The sequence below is a fragment of the Wolffia australiana genome, chromosome 6, assembly GCF_029677425.1.
Source record: "Wolffia australiana isolate 7733 chromosome 6, ASM2967742v1".
Taxonomy (NCBI): domain Eukaryota; kingdom Viridiplantae; phylum Streptophyta; class Magnoliopsida; order Alismatales; family Araceae; genus Wolffia; species Wolffia australiana.
This window is the reverse complement of record NC_135840.1, coordinates 18,852,725-18,872,500: the sequence shown is the minus strand read 5'-3', so window position 1 is coordinate 18,872,500 and position 19,776 is coordinate 18,852,725. Positions and strand designations below refer to the sequence as shown.

At 35.9% G+C, this 19,776-nt stretch overlaps 1 pseudogene; it reads right to left on the bottom strand.

The window, feature by feature from the left end:
• Window positions 1–4,444: 4,444 nt before the first annotated feature.
• LOC144704809 (small ribosomal subunit protein uS4m pseudogene) lies at window positions 4,445–5,497 on the bottom strand (annotated as a pseudogene).
• Window positions 5,498–19,776: the final 14,279 nt, after the last annotated feature.

Here is a 19,776-nt window from a genome sequence, read left to right as displayed (position 1 = left end):
ACCTCAGAACCTGGGTCATTTCTATTTTCTTCGCATGTGAAGTCACATCTTCTCCAAACCTGGTATTACAATGTCGTTATGTGAGTGAGACATTCTATTTTTTATACCATGTAACTATGCCGTATCCCTTTTAAATTTTCGCATTTTCTTTCAGAACATCTCTTTTGTCTGCGACTTTTCCTAGATATGATGGCTTTGGTCAAAGGTCCATTACCAATTGCGCAATCTGATTGATGCTTCAGCCAGGATATCTGCTAACTGCAATCTAAAATGGCGGGCCATGTCTCATATCTGATCGATACCTCATTGTCTTAATCTTAATGAAGATGTTGTGTTTCTTGAAGAACCTTCAAATAATTCTCCACCTTCAGATAACCTTATTTGCTGATTCAGTAACATTATATTTCTTTTTATTATTATTTGATATTTATTTTCTAAAGATAAAATTTTGACTTCGTTGCTTCATTTCCATCTTCACTTCGTACCTCGCTCCTGCTCATAAATTTGCACCTCGCGCCCCTTCGTAACTTGTGTCTTGAGAACATTTTATCTGAAAAATTAGTATAATCTTGAAGAACGTTGTTCATGCATTCATGCGTCTACATCTTCGACTTCTTTTCCATACTCCTAAGCGCTGTCAAACCTTCATCGCTCCGCTTCCGCTCGTAAACTCGCACCTCATTCATCATTTTTCTCCTAAGTGCCTTATACTTTTTTATGCCAAGAGGGATGCGAGATAACAGAGTTGATTCAGCCCAAGTCAATAGTCTCAAAAAAGGTGCCATCCATAGCTTTTTTTCTTGCAGAATCTGAAGGTTTTATTTCAGCTCTTTATTTCCTTCGCTCCTTCATTTCTAGTCGTGGTTTGTCTCAACAGATTTTAATGTTAGGGCTGGGACGAGATTTGATTTTTGATCAAGGACCTTCTCATAGGCACATGCGTGTTCACACGGGCATGTATACACACAAACGCGTGCACCCATGCGTGCTTGCTATAAACATGTGTGAGCACGTATGCTTAAGTGCGTGCAAACGCGCTTTATCGTAAATAATATAGTATTAAATAAGAACTACACTTATTTTTATATTATATTAATTTATTTTTATTATATACAATAAAATAAAAGCTTTTATCTAGTATACTGACGAGAAAAGCGGAGTTTTCACTAGTACTGTACAGTGAGATGAGTGTTGCAGCGCTCATTTCTAAGTATTACAATAAACACGGTTATGTGTTTATTTAATTCAATAAACATGCATGCATATGCGGGCATGAAGATCTCAACTACCTCAGGGAGATAGTTGATATCTACACATACACACAGGAAATATCTCTACCTCTTCGGGGAGGAGGTACATATTCTAGGCACATGGGTACGCGTAGGAAGAAATGAACTAACTAGGGGAGTTAGTTTATTTCTACACACGCGCACAAGGCTCCTTACCTGTAGCCCCTTTTAGTTGCAGATTCAATGAGATATGCCATGCCTGCATTAAGGTTTTGAATCTTAATGCAGGCATGTTATATCTGATTGAATCCATCTTTTTTGCCACATCTTGTTCATCTTGACTCATCTCTCCGTGCCTTAACTAAGTCAGACCTTCATAGTCATGAAGATCTTTATATATAGTTGTGACTGTTGTCATAGTCAACAATGGTTGAAACTTCCAGGAAAAAACTTCGAATTGGGAGGGTGATCCTTTCGGCGTACCCCAAAACGACACAGGTAAACAAGTAAAATATACCGGGGTGCTTCGAGAGAACCATGTTGAAAGAACTCAGCAAAATGACCCCGTAACGTCGAGAGAAGGGGTGCTCTCCTATCTTTTGATTAGGAAAGCAACACTTACCAAGGGGGTAGCGACTGTTTACTAAAAACACAGGACTCTGTGATAACCTGCAAATTAACATGATTAATTTATGAATTTTACATTATATTTATGTGTTTTAATAAATATATTTGCATGTTATCACATAAAAATGAAGATAAAACACTTACATTTTGATTTTACTATTATTTATGATTTTTACCATTTTTTACATGGAATTTAACCTCATTTCAGTGAAGAAATATTTTTTTACAGGGCTTTAAATACTTGGCGTAGGTTGGTAAGTGTTTTCATGATTTTTCTGGAATTTTTCCATATTTTTATATAATTTTTTGACCATTATATAGCCAAGAAATGATTTTTATATATTTAAATAATACATAATTAATTTATTAGGAATTTCATAATATATTTTTTTATATATTAAAGGGCATCCACGTCATTCGCCCGAAATTCGGGCGAATGAGTGGATAATTATTATTAATAATAAGAGAGAGAGATTTTTATTTATATATATATGCCCACCGACATGCACGTGCGCAACGTGCATGTGGCGACCAACATTTTTGAAAATTAACGCCTTACGGCATCGATTTTCTGCGTACACGCGGAAATCGACGCCGAAAACGATAAAAAATGAAAACGGTATGTTCACCGCTTTTTTTTATTATAGGACTAGTCAAAAAGAAAAGAAAAGAAAAGAAATAAAGAGGGAGAAGAATAGTCAAACATTGCAGCTACGGTGCACGTGCGTAAAAAAATTGCGGCTGGCCTTGTTTGTTTTTTATTTTTTTATATATACAGGGTGACGTGGCTTCTCTATAGCCATTGAAAGAGGCTAATCAATCTCCAATCATTACGGGCGGCCGACACGGACAACGAAGCCTCAGAATGCGATCCGAGGAAGCGGAAAACGAAAAAGAATATGGCAACCAATGAGAAAATGCAATTTCCAAGCTTCTTGGAGGAGAGATAAAATGATCCAACGGCCTATGTTTATCATCACTAAAACCTTGATATCTTGAGATCTAGATGTCGGATTGGGCTGAAATTTTGAGGGTAGGTTTTTCTTTTCTCCCTCTACAATCCAGACGGTTGGATCTTTAAATGGAGCTCTGGAAAAGGGCGAAAAACCCTTTTGGAGGCTCTCCCCAAGAAATTGGCCAGGAAGGACACAGGAGGGATTCTTGAAATCGACAGATCTTGCTTCTGAACTCAAAATTTTAAGTCTCTGATTTGTATTTCAATCATCTTCTTGAACGATTCTAAAACGCCAAGGCATGGGCAAAATGTACATGCCCTACAAGTTTGTTTTGAATGAAATTAGCACTGCATTTTGATTCTGATTCAAGATCTGATTTTTGATCATTAATTCTACATTAATTTAAAACATTTCTGCTTCATTAGAATTTTAATTTAGGGTCGGATTTCATATTTTCCCCAAATTCTTCACTTTCTCTCTCTAGGTTAATTTTTCTAGTTTCTCTCTCTAGATTTCGATTTTTATTGTTTAGGAATTTAATTAAACATATAAGAAACCTAAAAATAAAATTTGAATCCAAAATTCATCCATCTTGAAGTCCAATTTAAAAATTCCTTTCTTGATTATTTAATTCCCAATTTTAATTCATAAAATTGTTTTAAATTTTATAATAATTGGGAAATTAATAATCTGAACTAATCTGAGCTTAAAATTAAAATATTCCTATCTTGAATTTTATGACCGAAATATTAAAAACCAAAGTTAAGTTTTACTTAATTTTGATTAATTAAAGAATATTATTGACGATAATAAGATTTATTAATTGCAAGATTAATTTATTTTTGAATTAAATCATTAAAATTGGATAAAAATTCTCATTTGTTGCCTCCCTGTGGTTCGACTCCTTACTTGCTCTATATTCCATATTTAGTAATTAAGTGAAAATATAAATTTTATTGTATAAGTCTAAACCCAAAATCAACAACATATTTACATGCATTTTTAGGCTTATCACTATGCTAAGTGGTAGCACGATGTATAGAGTCTGACATCTGTCTGGTGGTGGAAAGTCAGAAGGAGAAGTGTGATAAGCTTTCAATGGAAGCCCCGATAATTGATGGCAGTAACTTTAACTGTCCTAAGGTAGCAAAATTCCTTTTTGCATAAGTAGCAACCTGGACGAATGATGTAACGACTGCCCCCCTATCTCCAACATGGACCCGGTGAAATTGAATTCTCCGTGAAGATGCGGAGAACCAACAATAGGAAGAGTGACGGGAATGAATCATAAAAAAATGTCAGAGTATATATATCACTACGCCCAACTATGTACAGTAAATGATTGCAGTAATATTAATAGGTTCTGAGGTTCTTATTTATTTCTGATAAATCATAAGTTACTCTTTTAATCAAAATATAATCCAAATTGAAAAGCAATCAGTAAAAAAGGTTACGAAGGTTACCTGCGGTAAAATACCTTACGTCAGAACCTCAATAATCATTCTATCATCTCGGTTTGTGCCAATGAATCCCTATCTTTATCTCTATCCACGACTTCTCTATAAATAAATTGATCTAGACTATCACCTATTCAGATAGATATGTCCCTATGAGCGACTACGTCAATTTTTCTTATATGTTTTGGCCAGGTCCCTTGGAGCTCCGAAGAGGAAGGTTTGGATCTTTCAATCTTTTATCATGAGGGATGTGACCTATGTTGGGTCCATAAGATACAACAGCTTTTTTTGTTCTATGATTCACCTCCAAGTAATATGTAGGTAGTTTGATCCTTTGGATTCTTCTCATCCTAGTAAACTGATGGGGGGACCTAGAGCAATAGGTCAAATTACTATATAAATCATACTTGTAAACAAAAGGCGCGACTTTAGGACTACGAGTAGGAAGATTTAGGCTTTTCTCGTTCCTTCTCAAAGATAAGAATAAGTATTTGAAATGATACAGATTCCTCTTCACTCTGTTGTGCTCAGCTAATTAACTGCCTAAGCATACTTTTTCAGATCCAAACTTGTTTGTTATTTCTAAGTCTTCTTCTTCCACAGAAGAACTCAACTCTTGCAAAAACCGGGACCTAAGTAGTAGGCAACATCCCCTTTTAGTATTGAGTAGGCGGAACCATTCAGTTTTGGTTCTTCTCCACATTGTTACCGGGAAACCCAGGTATGAAGTAATGCTTTTGTCAACTGATATGTCAATATAGAAAGATCTCCTTATTTCTTCGCTCCTAAAGTCGCCCCTCGCGTCATTTTCTTGAAAAGATATTAGATCAGTGTGGGACACTTTCAAATGAGTCATGCTTACAATCTTAATATTCACACGAAGCATTCGATGACTTATCGGCTGCCTTGCTTGACTAATAGTTTCATGAAAATGGAGACGAACCTGAATAATGCGCGATCTTGTTTCTGGATTGAGTTGTAAAAATTTATGTGAAGTTATTTCAGAACCTCTGTGCATCTCTCTGATGGTCCCATGGAAAAGGGGCGGTTTTTGTGTAGTTTGTAATTTGATATAACTGTTTAGATTTTCTCTGTCCGAAAGATCTATCTTAATGGATCTCTTCTTGTTCCTCAATCTTCCGAGAATGCGGCGTTGTATTTTTATGAGTTCTCTGTCCTGAAAATTTCCTTGAAGTAGACAACTAGTTTTAAATCTTAATGCAGACATGGCATATCTCGTTCAATCCGTCCTTTTCGCCACATCAGGGCAATGGGATGAAACAGAAAGTTGAAAACTTTGTGTTTCATCCCATATTAATTTGGCTCCGTTTAAGAGCTTTTAGAAAGGTTCTGAAGGGGCGAGTTAACGAATGGGTTACAAAGTCAATGGATTGAAGTCTGCTAATGAGATCGCGCTATTCTTTGAGAGTTTTTGGCAAAGGAAAGCACGTACCTTATCAAGTTCTATCCACCGAACAATAAAACCGAGGAGCATTCTGACAAATACATCGATCTTTGGATGAATCTTGAGCTTTTTAGGCACGACGCATGACATCGCAAGGCGTGAAGAGCAAAAGGGGCGTAGCGCAAATGTCTTTGATTGATAAAGGTGCGACTTTAGGAGGGGTGGATAAGAAGTCGTGTATAAGTGTGTGACTTCAGCATTTTGAAGTTCGAATGGCATGGCAATGTAGCAGTAAGTTCCATGGGTTGTAGTGAACGATGTCTTTTCTTGGTCTTATTTAGCGAGCTAAATCTGGCCCGTGTACTGAGGTCCTGTTACAAAGAAAATGAACAGCGAATGAAGAAGAATGATAAAATATCATGGCCAGCGGTGTTATCCACAAAGATATAAATGTGTAGTAGTAGAAAGTTTAAGGCTTAAGGTCTCGGAAATCTGCACAAACTTAATTTCAAGTAGCTACTCAAAATATTAAATGGACTCGAATGCAGGGCTGCATACAATAGGTGTAACTTTACTTTGTTACTTTGTAATCTTCAAAAACTCTTGCAAAACAATGTAGCCACCCTCACCTCCACTTTATGCGCTACTTTTATTTTGTAATCTCTACCATGTAAGTCGCACATACTCTTCTTATATATACCAAAAGGATATAACTCATGATAATAGAAGGCAGATTAACTAACTCACTACGCGGATGGATGTCCTACATTTACTACTCCTACTACTCCTACTACTCCTACTACTCCTACTACTCCTACTACTCCTACTACTCCTACTACTCCTACTACTCCTACTCCTTTGGTAATAACCGAAGGAGCAGGGGTAAGAGTAGGAAGCATTATTAGTTCATTTTTGCATAACTTATTTTATGTTTTTTATTTGATTTCGTAATGTTTATTTTTAATGCTGAACCTCTATGGTATGCTCGAGGCATGTCCTATCTATGATATCTTCTTCAAAAGAGGTCGATCTTACTGATCAATAGTTCTAGATTCTTAACATAGTGGATTTGCATATTGGTACTATTGCTTTAGTATTTTGAATACCAGATTTTTATTTTATGTAAGGACTATATATATTACCCCCAATTTATATGAAATGCAAGATGCTCATTTAATGATAAGAAATGAATTTTATATGACACAACTCGGTATTTCAAGTTAAGGCGTGAGTTTACGAGCGGGAGCGGAGCAAAGAAGCGACTTGAGGCGCAACATTAGGGGCGTTTATGAGCGGGCGCTTAGGAACTTGCCAATGAGCAGAAGTGATGGAGCGGGAGAAAAAGAAGTCAACAAGAACACTGAAAAATCAAAAAATAAGAATAATCAAGCGTTCAGTTTTAGATGAAACAGAGTCACTTAGTTCCTATTTTTGATGAGCTAAGGGTTCATTGATATTATTCCCCAACACCATATCCATTTTTTTATAGGTAGAGACAATAGAACGAATCAAAAGGTTACGAAAGTAAATGAACTTTGTACCGTACATATCAAGATTCCAGAAAGTAAAATATGCAAGTGTTCTCCCCCTAGACAATGAAATATGTTAATGTGAGGTTCCGACTTTAGGAGGAAGAATGAAGTTATATCATCTGCAATCGTCTGAATCTCTAGACGCTCTTCGAACCAGTAATATACTTTTTTGAGATAGATAAATGATAAGCCGAAAAATCACGTAAAATTACGTGGTCGTTGCGCTTTTTAGACTTATGCAATAAATTTATAATTCCCTTAATTACTAAATAAGAATATAGAGCAAGCAAGGGGTCGATCCGCAAGGAGGCAACAATTCAGAATTTTCAAACAATTTTTATGAATCAAGTCAAGTAATTTTGAATTTTGCAATATTTAATTCAATTAATATTAAATAATATTCTTAAAATAATCAAAATTAAGTAAAACTTAATTTTGATTTCGGTCAGATAATTCCAGATAAGAATATTATTATTATTTTAAGCTCATAAAAATATAAATTATTAATTTCCCAATTGAATAAAATTTATAATAATTTTCAGAATTAAGATTGGGAATTTAATAATCTTAAGAAAGTGATTTTTGAATTGGAGTTCAAATGGATGAATTTTCGGTTCAAATTTTATTTTTGGGTTTTTTATATATTAAATTAAATTCCTAAAAAATAAAAACCGAAATCTAGAGAGAGAAACAAATCAAATTAACCTAGAGAGAGAAAGTGAAGAAATTGGGGAAAGCCCCAATTTCGACCCTAAATTAAAAATGTAATGAAGCAAAAATGTCCTAAAATGATTAAAAATTAATTATCAAAAGTCAGATCTCGAATCCAAATCAAAAAGAAGTGCTGATGCATTCAAAACATGAATCTAGGGCATGTACATTTCGCCCATGCCAAGGCGTTTTCGAATCGTTCTACAAGATGATCAAATACAATTCAGAAACTTAAAAATTTGATAAAGAGATCCAGATCTGACGACTTCCAGAATGCCTCCTGTGTCCTTCTTGGCCAATTGCTTGGGGAGAGCCTCCCAAAAGTGATTTTCGCCCTTTTCCAGACCTCCATTTAAAGATCCAACCGTCTGGATTGTAGAGGGGGAAAAGACAAACCTACCCTCAAAATTTCAGCCCAATCGGACATGTAGATCTCAAGATATCAAGGTTTTAGTGAGAAAAAATCTGAGCCGTTGGATTTATTTATCTCTCCTCCAATAAGCTTGGAAATGGCGCGTTTTGATTGGCTAGCATGATTATTTCTCGTTTTCCGCTATCTCGGATCACGCCCTGACACGTTGGTGTGCGCGTCGTCTGCCCGCAATCATTGGCAAGTGATTTCGTCATTTGAACGGCTAGGAATTCTCCACGTCACCCTGAAATAATAAAAACAAAAGAAAAGGACAAAAGGTCTTTTTTAAAAAATATATATATTTTTATTCTCTTAGCCGTAATCTTTGACAATTCTTCTCTCTTTTATTTTAAATCATAAGCCGCTATTCTTCTCTCTCTTCTCTCTTTAAATATTTTAAATCATAGCCACTTATGTTGACTATTCTTCTCTCTCTCTTCTCTCTTTTATATATTTTAAATCATAGCCGCTTATGTTGACTATTCTTCTCTCTCTCTTCTCTCAATTTATTATATAATAATATCCACTCATTCTCTCTCTCTCTCTCTCTCTCTTTATTCTTATTTAAATAAATATATCCATTTATTCGCCCGGGCGAATGACGTGGATACTCCTTATTAAATATTTAAATATATTATAAATGCCAAATAAATAATATATGTGTTATTTAAATATGTAAAAATCATTTCTTGGCTATATAATGGTCAAAAAATTATATAAAAATATGGAAAATTCCAGAAAAATCATGGAAACACTTACCAACCTTTAGCCAAGTATTTAAAACTCTGTAAAAAATATTTCTTCACTGAAATGAAGTTAAATTCCATAAAAAATGATAAAAAATCAGAATTAATAATAAAATGAAAGGTTAAATGATCTATCTTTATTTTAATATGATAACATGGAAATATAGTCATTAAAACACATAAATATAATATAAAATTCATTAATTAATCATGTTAATTTGCAAGTTATCAATAAACCAAGGAAACTCTCCCTCCTGATAACCGTATATGATCATTTAATCTCGTATGACTCAAGAATAAATATAAAACTCTATTTTTTCATATAAAATGAAATTTTTTTGCCACTTTATTTAGCCCGAAGATCCGAAGTACTAAAAATCCAGAATCTGTTCTTTGTGATGATAATGCCAAAGAAGCTCATCCGTCTTTCTTTTTTATATTGATTATGTAAACATAACCTCTGGAATCTTATCTTCCCAAATAAAAAGAGTATTTTATTTTATTTTTTTGCGTAATGAAAAAATTGACTATTGTTTGACTTTTAGTATGCTTGTTGAGACCCTAAAATTAAAATCTCAGATTCATACTTGAACCTTGATGATTCATCAATAAGTCCGCTCAAAAGTTTTTTGAGTAAGTTTGATCATCACTTATTTAATGAATAGATGTAATGACTCAACTTCATCCAGACAAATAGTTGTACTTCCAACACATAGTTCGAAAAGGTTGTAACCAAAGGTTACAAAGTAAAGAGATTTTGATATTTGGAGTCCAGTTAGGCGCAACTTTAGGAGCATTCAAATCTTTATTTTATTGATCTATTCGATATATTCTGTGCTCCGTAAACTATAATAAATATAAGACGAAGTTATATTTCCAAATCAAGATGACAGATCCATTTGAATAAATAGGATCAATTATAACAACTCATGCACTCCTTAGATCGAAACAAATAAATTTCACGAACTACCAACCAAACTAGAAATTCGAGTCCTAGACTAGTACTTCATCTCTTTAGGAACATAACCTAACTGACTGAACCACGGAAGAATTATAACTAAATGAATAGATAGGAGCAAATAGAGCCATTGCGACTCTCATAAAGGGAGTAATACAACAGCTTGAAGCTACTTTACCATATTCTGAATTCAACGGTTTCAAGAAATCCCCAATAAGAGTTTGTCTTGGCCCAAATCTTGAACTACCCTCAACTAGTGTAGCCATAAAAAATACTATATCATTTGCTAAGATCTGTTGACTTTATATACCATTCCATTTTAAATAAATGATTAACGCTATGCTTGCTATTTTAAAATCTAATAATGAAAACATTGGCCTTAGTCGCCATCTACATATCTGGTTTACTTGTAAGTGGATAGCCTAAATATGGCGGCTACCCTCTCAACAACCAACCAACCAATCTCTTTTATCTTTCCGGTCCCTGACAGCTATTCGACAAGCAATAGGCTCTAAGGCGCGAGTTTATGAGCGTTTAATAGCGGGAGCAAAAGGTGTGAGTTTACAAGCATAAACAGTAAGAACAAAGCATAAACAATAAGAGCATTTAGTGGCGAGAACAGTGCTTAGTGGGTGGGATAGGGCCAAGCCTTGATGGGTGATAGATTGACCAAAGGAGTTCTCCAGGAGCATGGAAACTAGTCTCAAGCATACGACGATGTTGCCTCTTTTCGTGGAAGTCCCCGGCAGAGGAAAGACCTGTAGGTGATGGTGCGTTCTGCTTCTTAGGGCACAGAAATAGTTCCTATGGGGTCGTGCGTGCCTACTAGTATAGATGAAGAAAGGCGGGCTGCATGGGACCTATTCTCTTAATAGGCGGCAAGAAAATCTGAATAGGAAAGGTGCAACTTCAGGAACGATGAAACGTTATCTAGCGGATAAATGAAACAAATTATTGAAGAACTTCTCTTGAAGATGATTATCCGCTGGGTAACATTATACATTGGATAAATGATGAAAGTCAAAGCCAAAGTCAAAGTCAAAGTAAAGAAAACAGAAAACATAGAAGTAATTAGAAGAGAGTGCCCTTTTTTTAGTCATCAATAGAAAGAGGGTCTCATGTGGTGCTAAGATGGCTGGCGATAAATAAGGAAAGATGAGACGGGACACTGTAAGAGGGAGTTGCGAGACTACCACAGGAAAGCCCACCCCCCCTAGCTAAGATAGAAAGATATTACCAGTGAGCATATTCTCTGTTTAAAATATGTTCCCGACCAGACCAACGGGTTGGGATGGGAATAGTTTAGCCCACAAGGATCATTTGATCGATGAAAGCACTCCACCTTTTCAACGACAGCTTTGCTTGGTAGGCGCTGCCTACTCACCCCACTCCCTCACATAAAGCAATGCTATGAACACTCCAATTTGAAGTTCAGCCCCCTTCTCCCATGCGGAGTTACAGGCAGCGCCAGATGTAGAAAAATCACAGATGAGCCGCATGCAGGGAAACTTGAACATGTGGATATGGGCGAGGACCCTGGTATATTGTACAAATATATGTAGGTCCTTGTAATTCGATTGAGATTGCAATGGCACAAAAACAGATATGGTTTGGTATTCCCTTGTTTCCTGTATCGGTTATGTTCCTTATTTCTTGTCTAGCAGAAACTAATCAAGCTCCGTCTGATCTCCCTAAGGCAGAAGTTGAATCATTTGCAGGTTATAATGTAGAATATGCATGGGATGCAATCTTTAAGAATTCACTGTTGGCGGAAGCCAATGTCCCGGGGTCCCGGTAGTCACTCTAACCGAAACAAGGGATGGGTCGTTACCTATTTTTCCTCCTGTATTACACAATAGGGGCCTGTTTATAGTCCTGGTTCCCACTACTTACGAAAGTCATCGTTAGGTACAACCGCTATAATGGTATGTTCACAAAGAGCAATGATTTTAGAACATAATGTTCTGGTTACAAAGTCAATGAAGATGAAGACGAATCAAGAATTTAAAAACAAAAAAGAATCTTAAATTTTTTAAATGAAACAAACTTCGTTTCCTAAATCTTAGCTTTTCTCTTTATTCTTCTTCTACTGTTACTTTACTTGGCCAGAAGATGTAAATCGTGACGTCTTCATGTTGTACGCCTGGAACAAGATTTTGTACATTTTTGGCGATTGTAAATCTTTTTATTGCAGAATATTTCTTTCCACTTCCCTTGTTCAGATTTTGAGGTCACGTTACAAAGTCAATTCATAATATGCGAATGAAGAATTTGCAAAATAATTAGAATTCCTGGCCCACTTTTTTCGCACTAACCAATTAAGACAATGGAACAAACTTGGTTGACGACATGGTTTATGTGCTCCAAACGTATCAGCTTGTCTAGCATTTGACAAACTCACACCATCCATTTCAAATGGGATTTGTTCCATGGACACACCAACAATCTAACCCATAGTATTTTCTTTTCCTCTTCCCATTCTCAGTTATGTGTGCGTGCCGTAATAGGAAGATCTGCGAGAACTCTTACCCATATCTTACCATTTCTTTGTACTTGTTCACTCATAGCATGATGGAATTTTCTGATTATAGCCCGAATTGCTGCTTCAATGGCTCAATATGAAAGATCACTAGATATACAGCTTTTGGTGCCATATCTTCCAAAACCAAGTTGTGTACCATCCTTAAAAACATGCCTACTACATCTGCCTTTATGATATTTATGAAATTTTGTACATTTTGGATATGGCATGTATGGTGACTTGCATGTCACCTGGACAGCTGAGATTTTTTACAATGTGAGATCCGCACTTTGACACCTGAGATTCTGTAATGAGTAGATACTTCCACCGGAGCATAGTCAATTTTCTGGTTAAATACATTGTGAGATGCTTTCCATACTTTCTGCATTCTATTCTAGCTATTTTCACACCTTATGATCAACCTGAACAACAAATATGCATCTGTTCCACCTCTTTTGGCATTATTAGTGGAATATACTTCACTGTATTACTAAAAATGGAACTAAATGAATTGTTCCTAGGTTGAAAAGAAAGGTCTTGAGCAATCAGAGAAGCACTCTGATAAACATATTTTATCTTTAAGTGAAGAAGCAAGATCTGTCGACTTCAAGAACCCCTCCTGTGTCCTTCCTGGCCAATTGCTTGGGGAGAGAATCCAAAAAGTGATTTTTGCCCTTTTCCAGACTCTATATAAAGATCCAACCATCTAGATTGTAGAGGGAGAAAAGGCGAAACTACCCTCAAAATTTCAGCCCAATCGGACATCTAGATCTCAAGATATCAAGGTTTTAGTGAGGATAAATCTAGGCCGTTAGATCATCTTGTTTTTAAAAAAATCAATTTCTTGACTGGCTGACGCATTCTTGCTCATTTTCCGCTTTATCGTATCACGTGTCGACACATCATTGTCCGCGTCGCCCGCCCACAATATTTGACCGCGTACTTCATCAGCGCCTAAAAAAAACAATAAAATATTATTCAACACACGTGTGTCGGTGATCGCCGCAATTTTTTACTGTTATTTCAAATAAGGGCGGTGAGCTTACCGGCGCCGTTTCTTTTAAAAAAAAAAATTGTGGCAGCGTTTTTTTTAAAGTTTACGGCGTTGATTTCCGCGTGTACGCGGAAAATCGATGCCGTAAAGCATTGAATTCTAAAAAACGTCAGTTAGCGCGTGCATGGCACGCGCTAACGATTAAAAAATTTATCGCCTTGCTTGCCACATAGATTATTTATAATCTATGATTGGTTCGTTATGGCATCGCGATTTGCGATGCCATAATGAACAAATAACGCTCATTCTCTCTCCCTCTCTATTCTTATTTAAATAAATATATCCATTTATTCGCCTGAATTTTGGGCGAATGATGTGGATACCCCTTGGTAAATATTTAAATATATTATAAATGCCAAATAAATTAAATATGTGTTATTTAAATATGTAAAAATCATTTCTTGGCTATATAATGGTCAAAATATTATATAAAAATATGGAAAAAATTCCAGAAAAATCATGAAAACACTTACCAACCTTTAGCCAAGTATTTAAAGCCCTGTAAAAAATATTTCTTCACTGAAATGAGGTTAAATTCCATGTAAAAAATGATAAAAAATCAGAAATAACAATAAAATGAAAGGGTAAATGATTTATCTTTATTTTGATATGATAACATGCAAATATAGTCATTAAAACACATTAATTAATCATGTTAATTTGCAAGTTATCAATAGGTCCCACAGATCAAGAGTGATTCTTCACCTATCTGGAGAATGCTCGAGAATAGATTCCCTATGCTTATGTGCATGGCCGGGGCCAGCTGACCCAGAACCTGACCGTAGTTTGTCCACAACAAAAAAAGTCAAAGTAGTAAATGGTATGTAGTCATTCTCTAAAAGGCACCTCCTTAAGTTGTTACATTCTTCTTCGCTTTTGCTTGTCGCTTTGCTCCTGAAGTTGATCCTAAACTCGTGCCATTGGAACCTTCATCGTTGATTCATCATTTTATTTAAGTGAAAAAAACATACGAGTTATGAATGAACTGATTAATGTTATTCTCCTAGAACGCTAGTAAGCTAACTGCTTACCTTTAATTTCTTGCAGAACCTTTGATAAGGATAACATTTATTTATTTGACTTCGTTTCTTTTATCCACTAGATAACCAAAGTCATTTCAGAAGTATTCATTATCGCTCGTAAACTCACGCCTTGCTCCCGAAAACTTCTTTCTTTCTTTTGGAGAAGAAGAAGATTTCTTTTTTTTCAAACTGCTCCTCGCTCCGCTCCTAAAGTCGTGCTGCTCCTAAATGCTCCTAAATTTGTGCCTTCTTATTTTGAAACCTTGGGTCTCGGCCCGAGAAGGGAGACTGGCCAAGCGGTTAAAAGTGATAGACTGTAAATCTGTTGAAGGTTTTCTATGTAGGTTCAAAACCTGCCTCTCCCACTTTCTGTAGACTTGAGAAAAGAAAGAAGCTCTTTTTTGTTGCCGTGAAGTGAAATAGTTTCATATTTTGTTAGAGAGGCTGTTATTTATGACCATCAATATTAATCCCAATGAGAATAGAATCAACTTGCTTTTGGCATCGCCTTGTAGTCTCTGTAGTTGGCATTTCTACACGCACTTGCTCGCTTCCTCCTTGGTTTGGGATGAAGCCAAGCCGATAGATACGTACAATAGGCGAATGAAGTGACCACCCTCAAAAAAGTCGCAGTGTGCGCTTCAGAAGGTACATGTAGTTTTGAAGCTGGGGAACACAAGTTTTATTGAGGATTGGAGAGGAAGAGCTAAAGAACAGGATGGATTTAGGAGTCTTTGTGCGAGCCGTATGCGGTGAGAGTTGCACATACGGTAACGAGGGGGGTTCGCGTCTTGTTTAGTATGGTCTTTGGGCCTACACCCCATTTTTTCCATGATCAATGGGTCTATTGGAACTACCCACTTTGATCAATTAGCCAAGTTTCGACTGGATACAAAATCAGTGGTGCTCGATCTTGTGGTATATTTTCCATCGTTGTAGGGTTCCTATTCAAGATCACTACAATTCCTCTTCAGGTGGCTGTAGGATGGACTACCGCCTATAGATGGTAGGGTAGGATGGGTGGTACCACTCAGATTCTGGCCAATCTTCCTAACTGCGCGCAGGTTGGGCTTAGAGCGCGTGAAAATCATCACTATCTCATAAGGGCATTGAGATAATACCTTGTTACACAAAAGCGCCACTTTTTCTGGAAGTCACATAGCTACCCTTCTAGAAGAACCACTCGCTCCGAAAGTGTTGTCACACAAGATAAGCACGCCACCCACCAGCTGGCCCAGCAAATCTAAGTTATCTTCCGCTATTGTCCACCTACTCAAGTGAATAAAACCAAGTGGAATCACCCAATGCACACAGCTGGTATGCTTCCTGCCCATGAGGAAACAAAGAAAAGTGACAAGGTGCGACTTTTGGAGGGAAGTCAAAGAATAAAAAGAGGAAGAAATACAAAAAAATTGACTGTTTGCATCATGGGAACTGATTACCCAAGAAATCCCAGGGAAAAAATCAAAGATATCTTGGTAACGATCGAACGGTGAACTTCTGCCCAAAAGAGAAACCGCCTGGAAGTCCGAGGACCTTTGGTACTGTACCCTACCTTGAACCAGCAGCCTTCGCGCCAAGCCTACTTTTCCCTTGTCCCATTCCTTATTTCCATTCAGTCTAGCCTACTTCTTTGTTACAAATAGACTAAGGTGGACTGACTAATGCGTTGTGGTGGTTTGTATGCCGACCTTACTTACCCACTGAAAAGGTTTCGATAATAATTTCAATTTCTGGGCTTACTTCTTTCATCTCTTAACTTCGTATCTTTCAGAGCTGATTAGTATCACCTGGCGTCATGATTTACTTTGTTTATTTTGTGATGTTTCCTTGACTTCGTAACGTTCTTTGACTTTGTTCCATCACTTCTGCTTGTAAATTTGCACCTCGCTTCTGCTTGCTTATGAAGTGGATGAGAAAGAAAGGATTTCTCGGAGTTATTGTAGAACCAGACCCAAGAGTTACTTTCCCGTATGAGCAATCGGTACATGTATAAGTCCATGGAAGTGAAAGGTTTTGATTTAAGGAAAACTCCCCCTTCATCTTAGATGGGTTGTTTGAGGGTTATGCGAGGTTCATTGATGTGCTTACACATTAGGCTTCCCTTCTCCGAAAGCTCAGGAGACCACCTATCACTCTGTGAAATAAAACCTTCAGGTTTTATTTTTATGGAGTGGAGAATGTTATATATATATATATGTATATATTCTGAAGAAAAAATACAAAACTCATAGATATTGAAAGACTAAAAAACACTGTGATTTGAACATGCATAATTCTTTGACAAAGATAATACTCTCTGTAAGGAAGCACACGAACTAGTTCTCTGGTCAAAACTTTAAGCCATAATGTATCCTTGATTTCTCTTGTAACTGAGATACACTCTACCTGAGTTCAAGATAATCTGATAAATGATTAAAGTATGGACATTTTTATCACAAGTTGTCTATGATCATCAATACACAATTTTCTAGGGACATAAGTGGTATTCAGTGGCCTGTAAGCCAATCAGACTTTAATGTGTCATTTGTGTTCACTAAAGTCTGATTGCCTTAAAATTTACGAGTCTTTGACCATATGATTCACATAAGTCTATGCTCAGATGTAATAGGAAGCCCATGAAGGTAATTGTGTGGTCAAGATGATATCGTTTGCCCTTAGAATAAGAGGAGATAACTAAAGAAATAAGATGTAATTGAATCTTCTGCCAATATATTTATCTGATGATTTTTTATCCTGATTATCACTAAATAGTGTGAGAGAATAATATGTGTTTACCACTTGTACCGCTCCCTATCCCATACATATGGTAGGGAGTCCTCTTATTTTAGGAAGTTCTTTGTTATACACATGTTATCAAAGTCAGCATTAGGTAGTTTTTTGCCTTCTACCATCACATTTTTCTACAGATGATCCTACTATTGGGCATGTGTAGTTCACTCTCTTTCATTTTCCTTACACCACCACCTTTCCTTGAACCAATTGAATGCCATTCCGTGCACCACCACCTACACATCAGGAATCTCCCAGCTAGACCTGCCCTATCCACCAATGGACACCATCCACCAAACACCCTATCTGCTTACAATCTGCCGCCACCTTCTGACCTAGACACAAGTGACTTACCACTAGCCATCTTTAGCTCTTGCAGCCCCAGCCTCTTAAAATTTTCTCCAGCTTCCCTAGTGGGGAATCCATTTTGATGCATGAAACGATACATATTCAAGGCTATTTTTTCATCATTTTGTTGATATTATCCTCATTGTAACATAAATTCACATTTTCATGCATTCATTGGGCTGTTTTTTTAAAAAATACACTTTTCATTATGATTTTTAAATACCTTGCCCAAAAAATTTCTCTCACAACATTTGTTTTTAACATTGTGAGTTTTATTGAGGTGGAACATATTTTTGGGCTTACTTTTTATCTTGAGTGTTTATTCAATATATTTGGAAGGCTGAATTTTGATTTAAATAAAAAAGAGGAGAAGAAGAATAAAAATGGTCTTGGCTGGAACACCTAGCGGCTGAGGTAGCTAGTTACAATAGTGATCAAGCTAGCCATAAGCTAGCAAGTGCAAAGTGCTCAAGTCCGTGTGCTGCCAGCGAGTGATGTTAGACAAGAAGGCAAAGCACAAGGTAGCAACAAAATAATGAGGGCCTAATAAAGTGAGCACAGAGACCCACAAGCAGGCCGAAGTAGCAGAAACAGTGTGGTTCAACTCTTACTGGGAATTGGTAGTTTTTTTATTTAACATCAAATTGGGCTCATCATTTATATAGCAGACATATTTTGTAATTTTTGCAATATGAGTTTATGAGTTCTACTCTTATTTCAGCTTTGCACAGACCAGGATGACATGCAAAGAGATGATTTGTGGCCCCACAGGCCATGACCATAAAAAACACCAAGAAAAAATGCCGAGCTTCAACCAGCCTAGGAGGTGGATTGGTCAATACTTGTGACGAAGGCAAATTTTGATGTTAATTTTATTGAAGTTATAATTTTAATTTTACTTAATCAAATATTTTTAAAAAATATAAAACTCACTCAAACATGTGTATAATGAGAGTGAGGTCATCTCCACAGGGCCTGGCCTTTAGAAGGAAATTTAATACTTGAGTTAGGTTAATCAAGAATTTAGCGAAGATAATAAGGGTAATTAAAGATATTAGTTATAGTTGAGTAATAGAAGTAATAATAATAATAATAATAATAATAATAATAAATATAGTTAAAATAATAGAAGATAAATAATTAGTAGGTGGAAAGAAATATTTAATGGATGAGAGAATGAAGATAATACATATTAGTAAGGAATAGTAAATGGTGTGAGGGAGAACTAGAGATAATAAAGAAGATAATTATTTGTATCTTTTTATAAATATTGGAGATAATAAAGAAGTAAGATTTAAAATGAATTAACGGTATTATAATTAGGAATGATGTATATATGATTTGTAAGATAGGGAGAATAATATACTACTCTTAATAGAAGAGAAGAAGATTATATATTTAATTAGTAGTATGTTGTATATAAGATAAGAGGTAGATATAATAATGATAGATATCATGATTTAATTAAGTAGTGAATACGATTTTACTTTAACACAATGTAAGAAGAAGAAGGGAGTAATACTTATGATAGATGGAAAGGGGGATTATATGTTAAGATATAGATCGTAAGAGGACATAAATATATGTGTATATATGTATGCTTAGAACTGAAGAGAAAGAGAGAAAGATATGCTAATAGGGATTATGTAATTTAGAAGATAATTGAGTAGTTAGATAAGGAGGATATTTAAGATAGTTGAATTAACTAGATAGAGAGAGAGATTAAGATGTAGAATAATTAAGAAGATTATTAAGATTAACTTTAGTGAGTATTTTAGGATTTTATATTTATGATTATCTTAGAAGAGTAGTAATATGATTTGTGTAGGTAAATATGTTTAAGAAGTATTTTTAAAAATCAAAAGAATATAGCATATCGCTGAAAAGCTTCGCTAGAATGGTCAGATGAAAATGATCTATGAAGTCTATGCATCATCCACTCGATTCATGTTTTAACCAAAAGTAATGTAAACTAATGTGTTCTATTCAGACTCAACATCCAGATCGAGTCAGGGAAGATAACAGA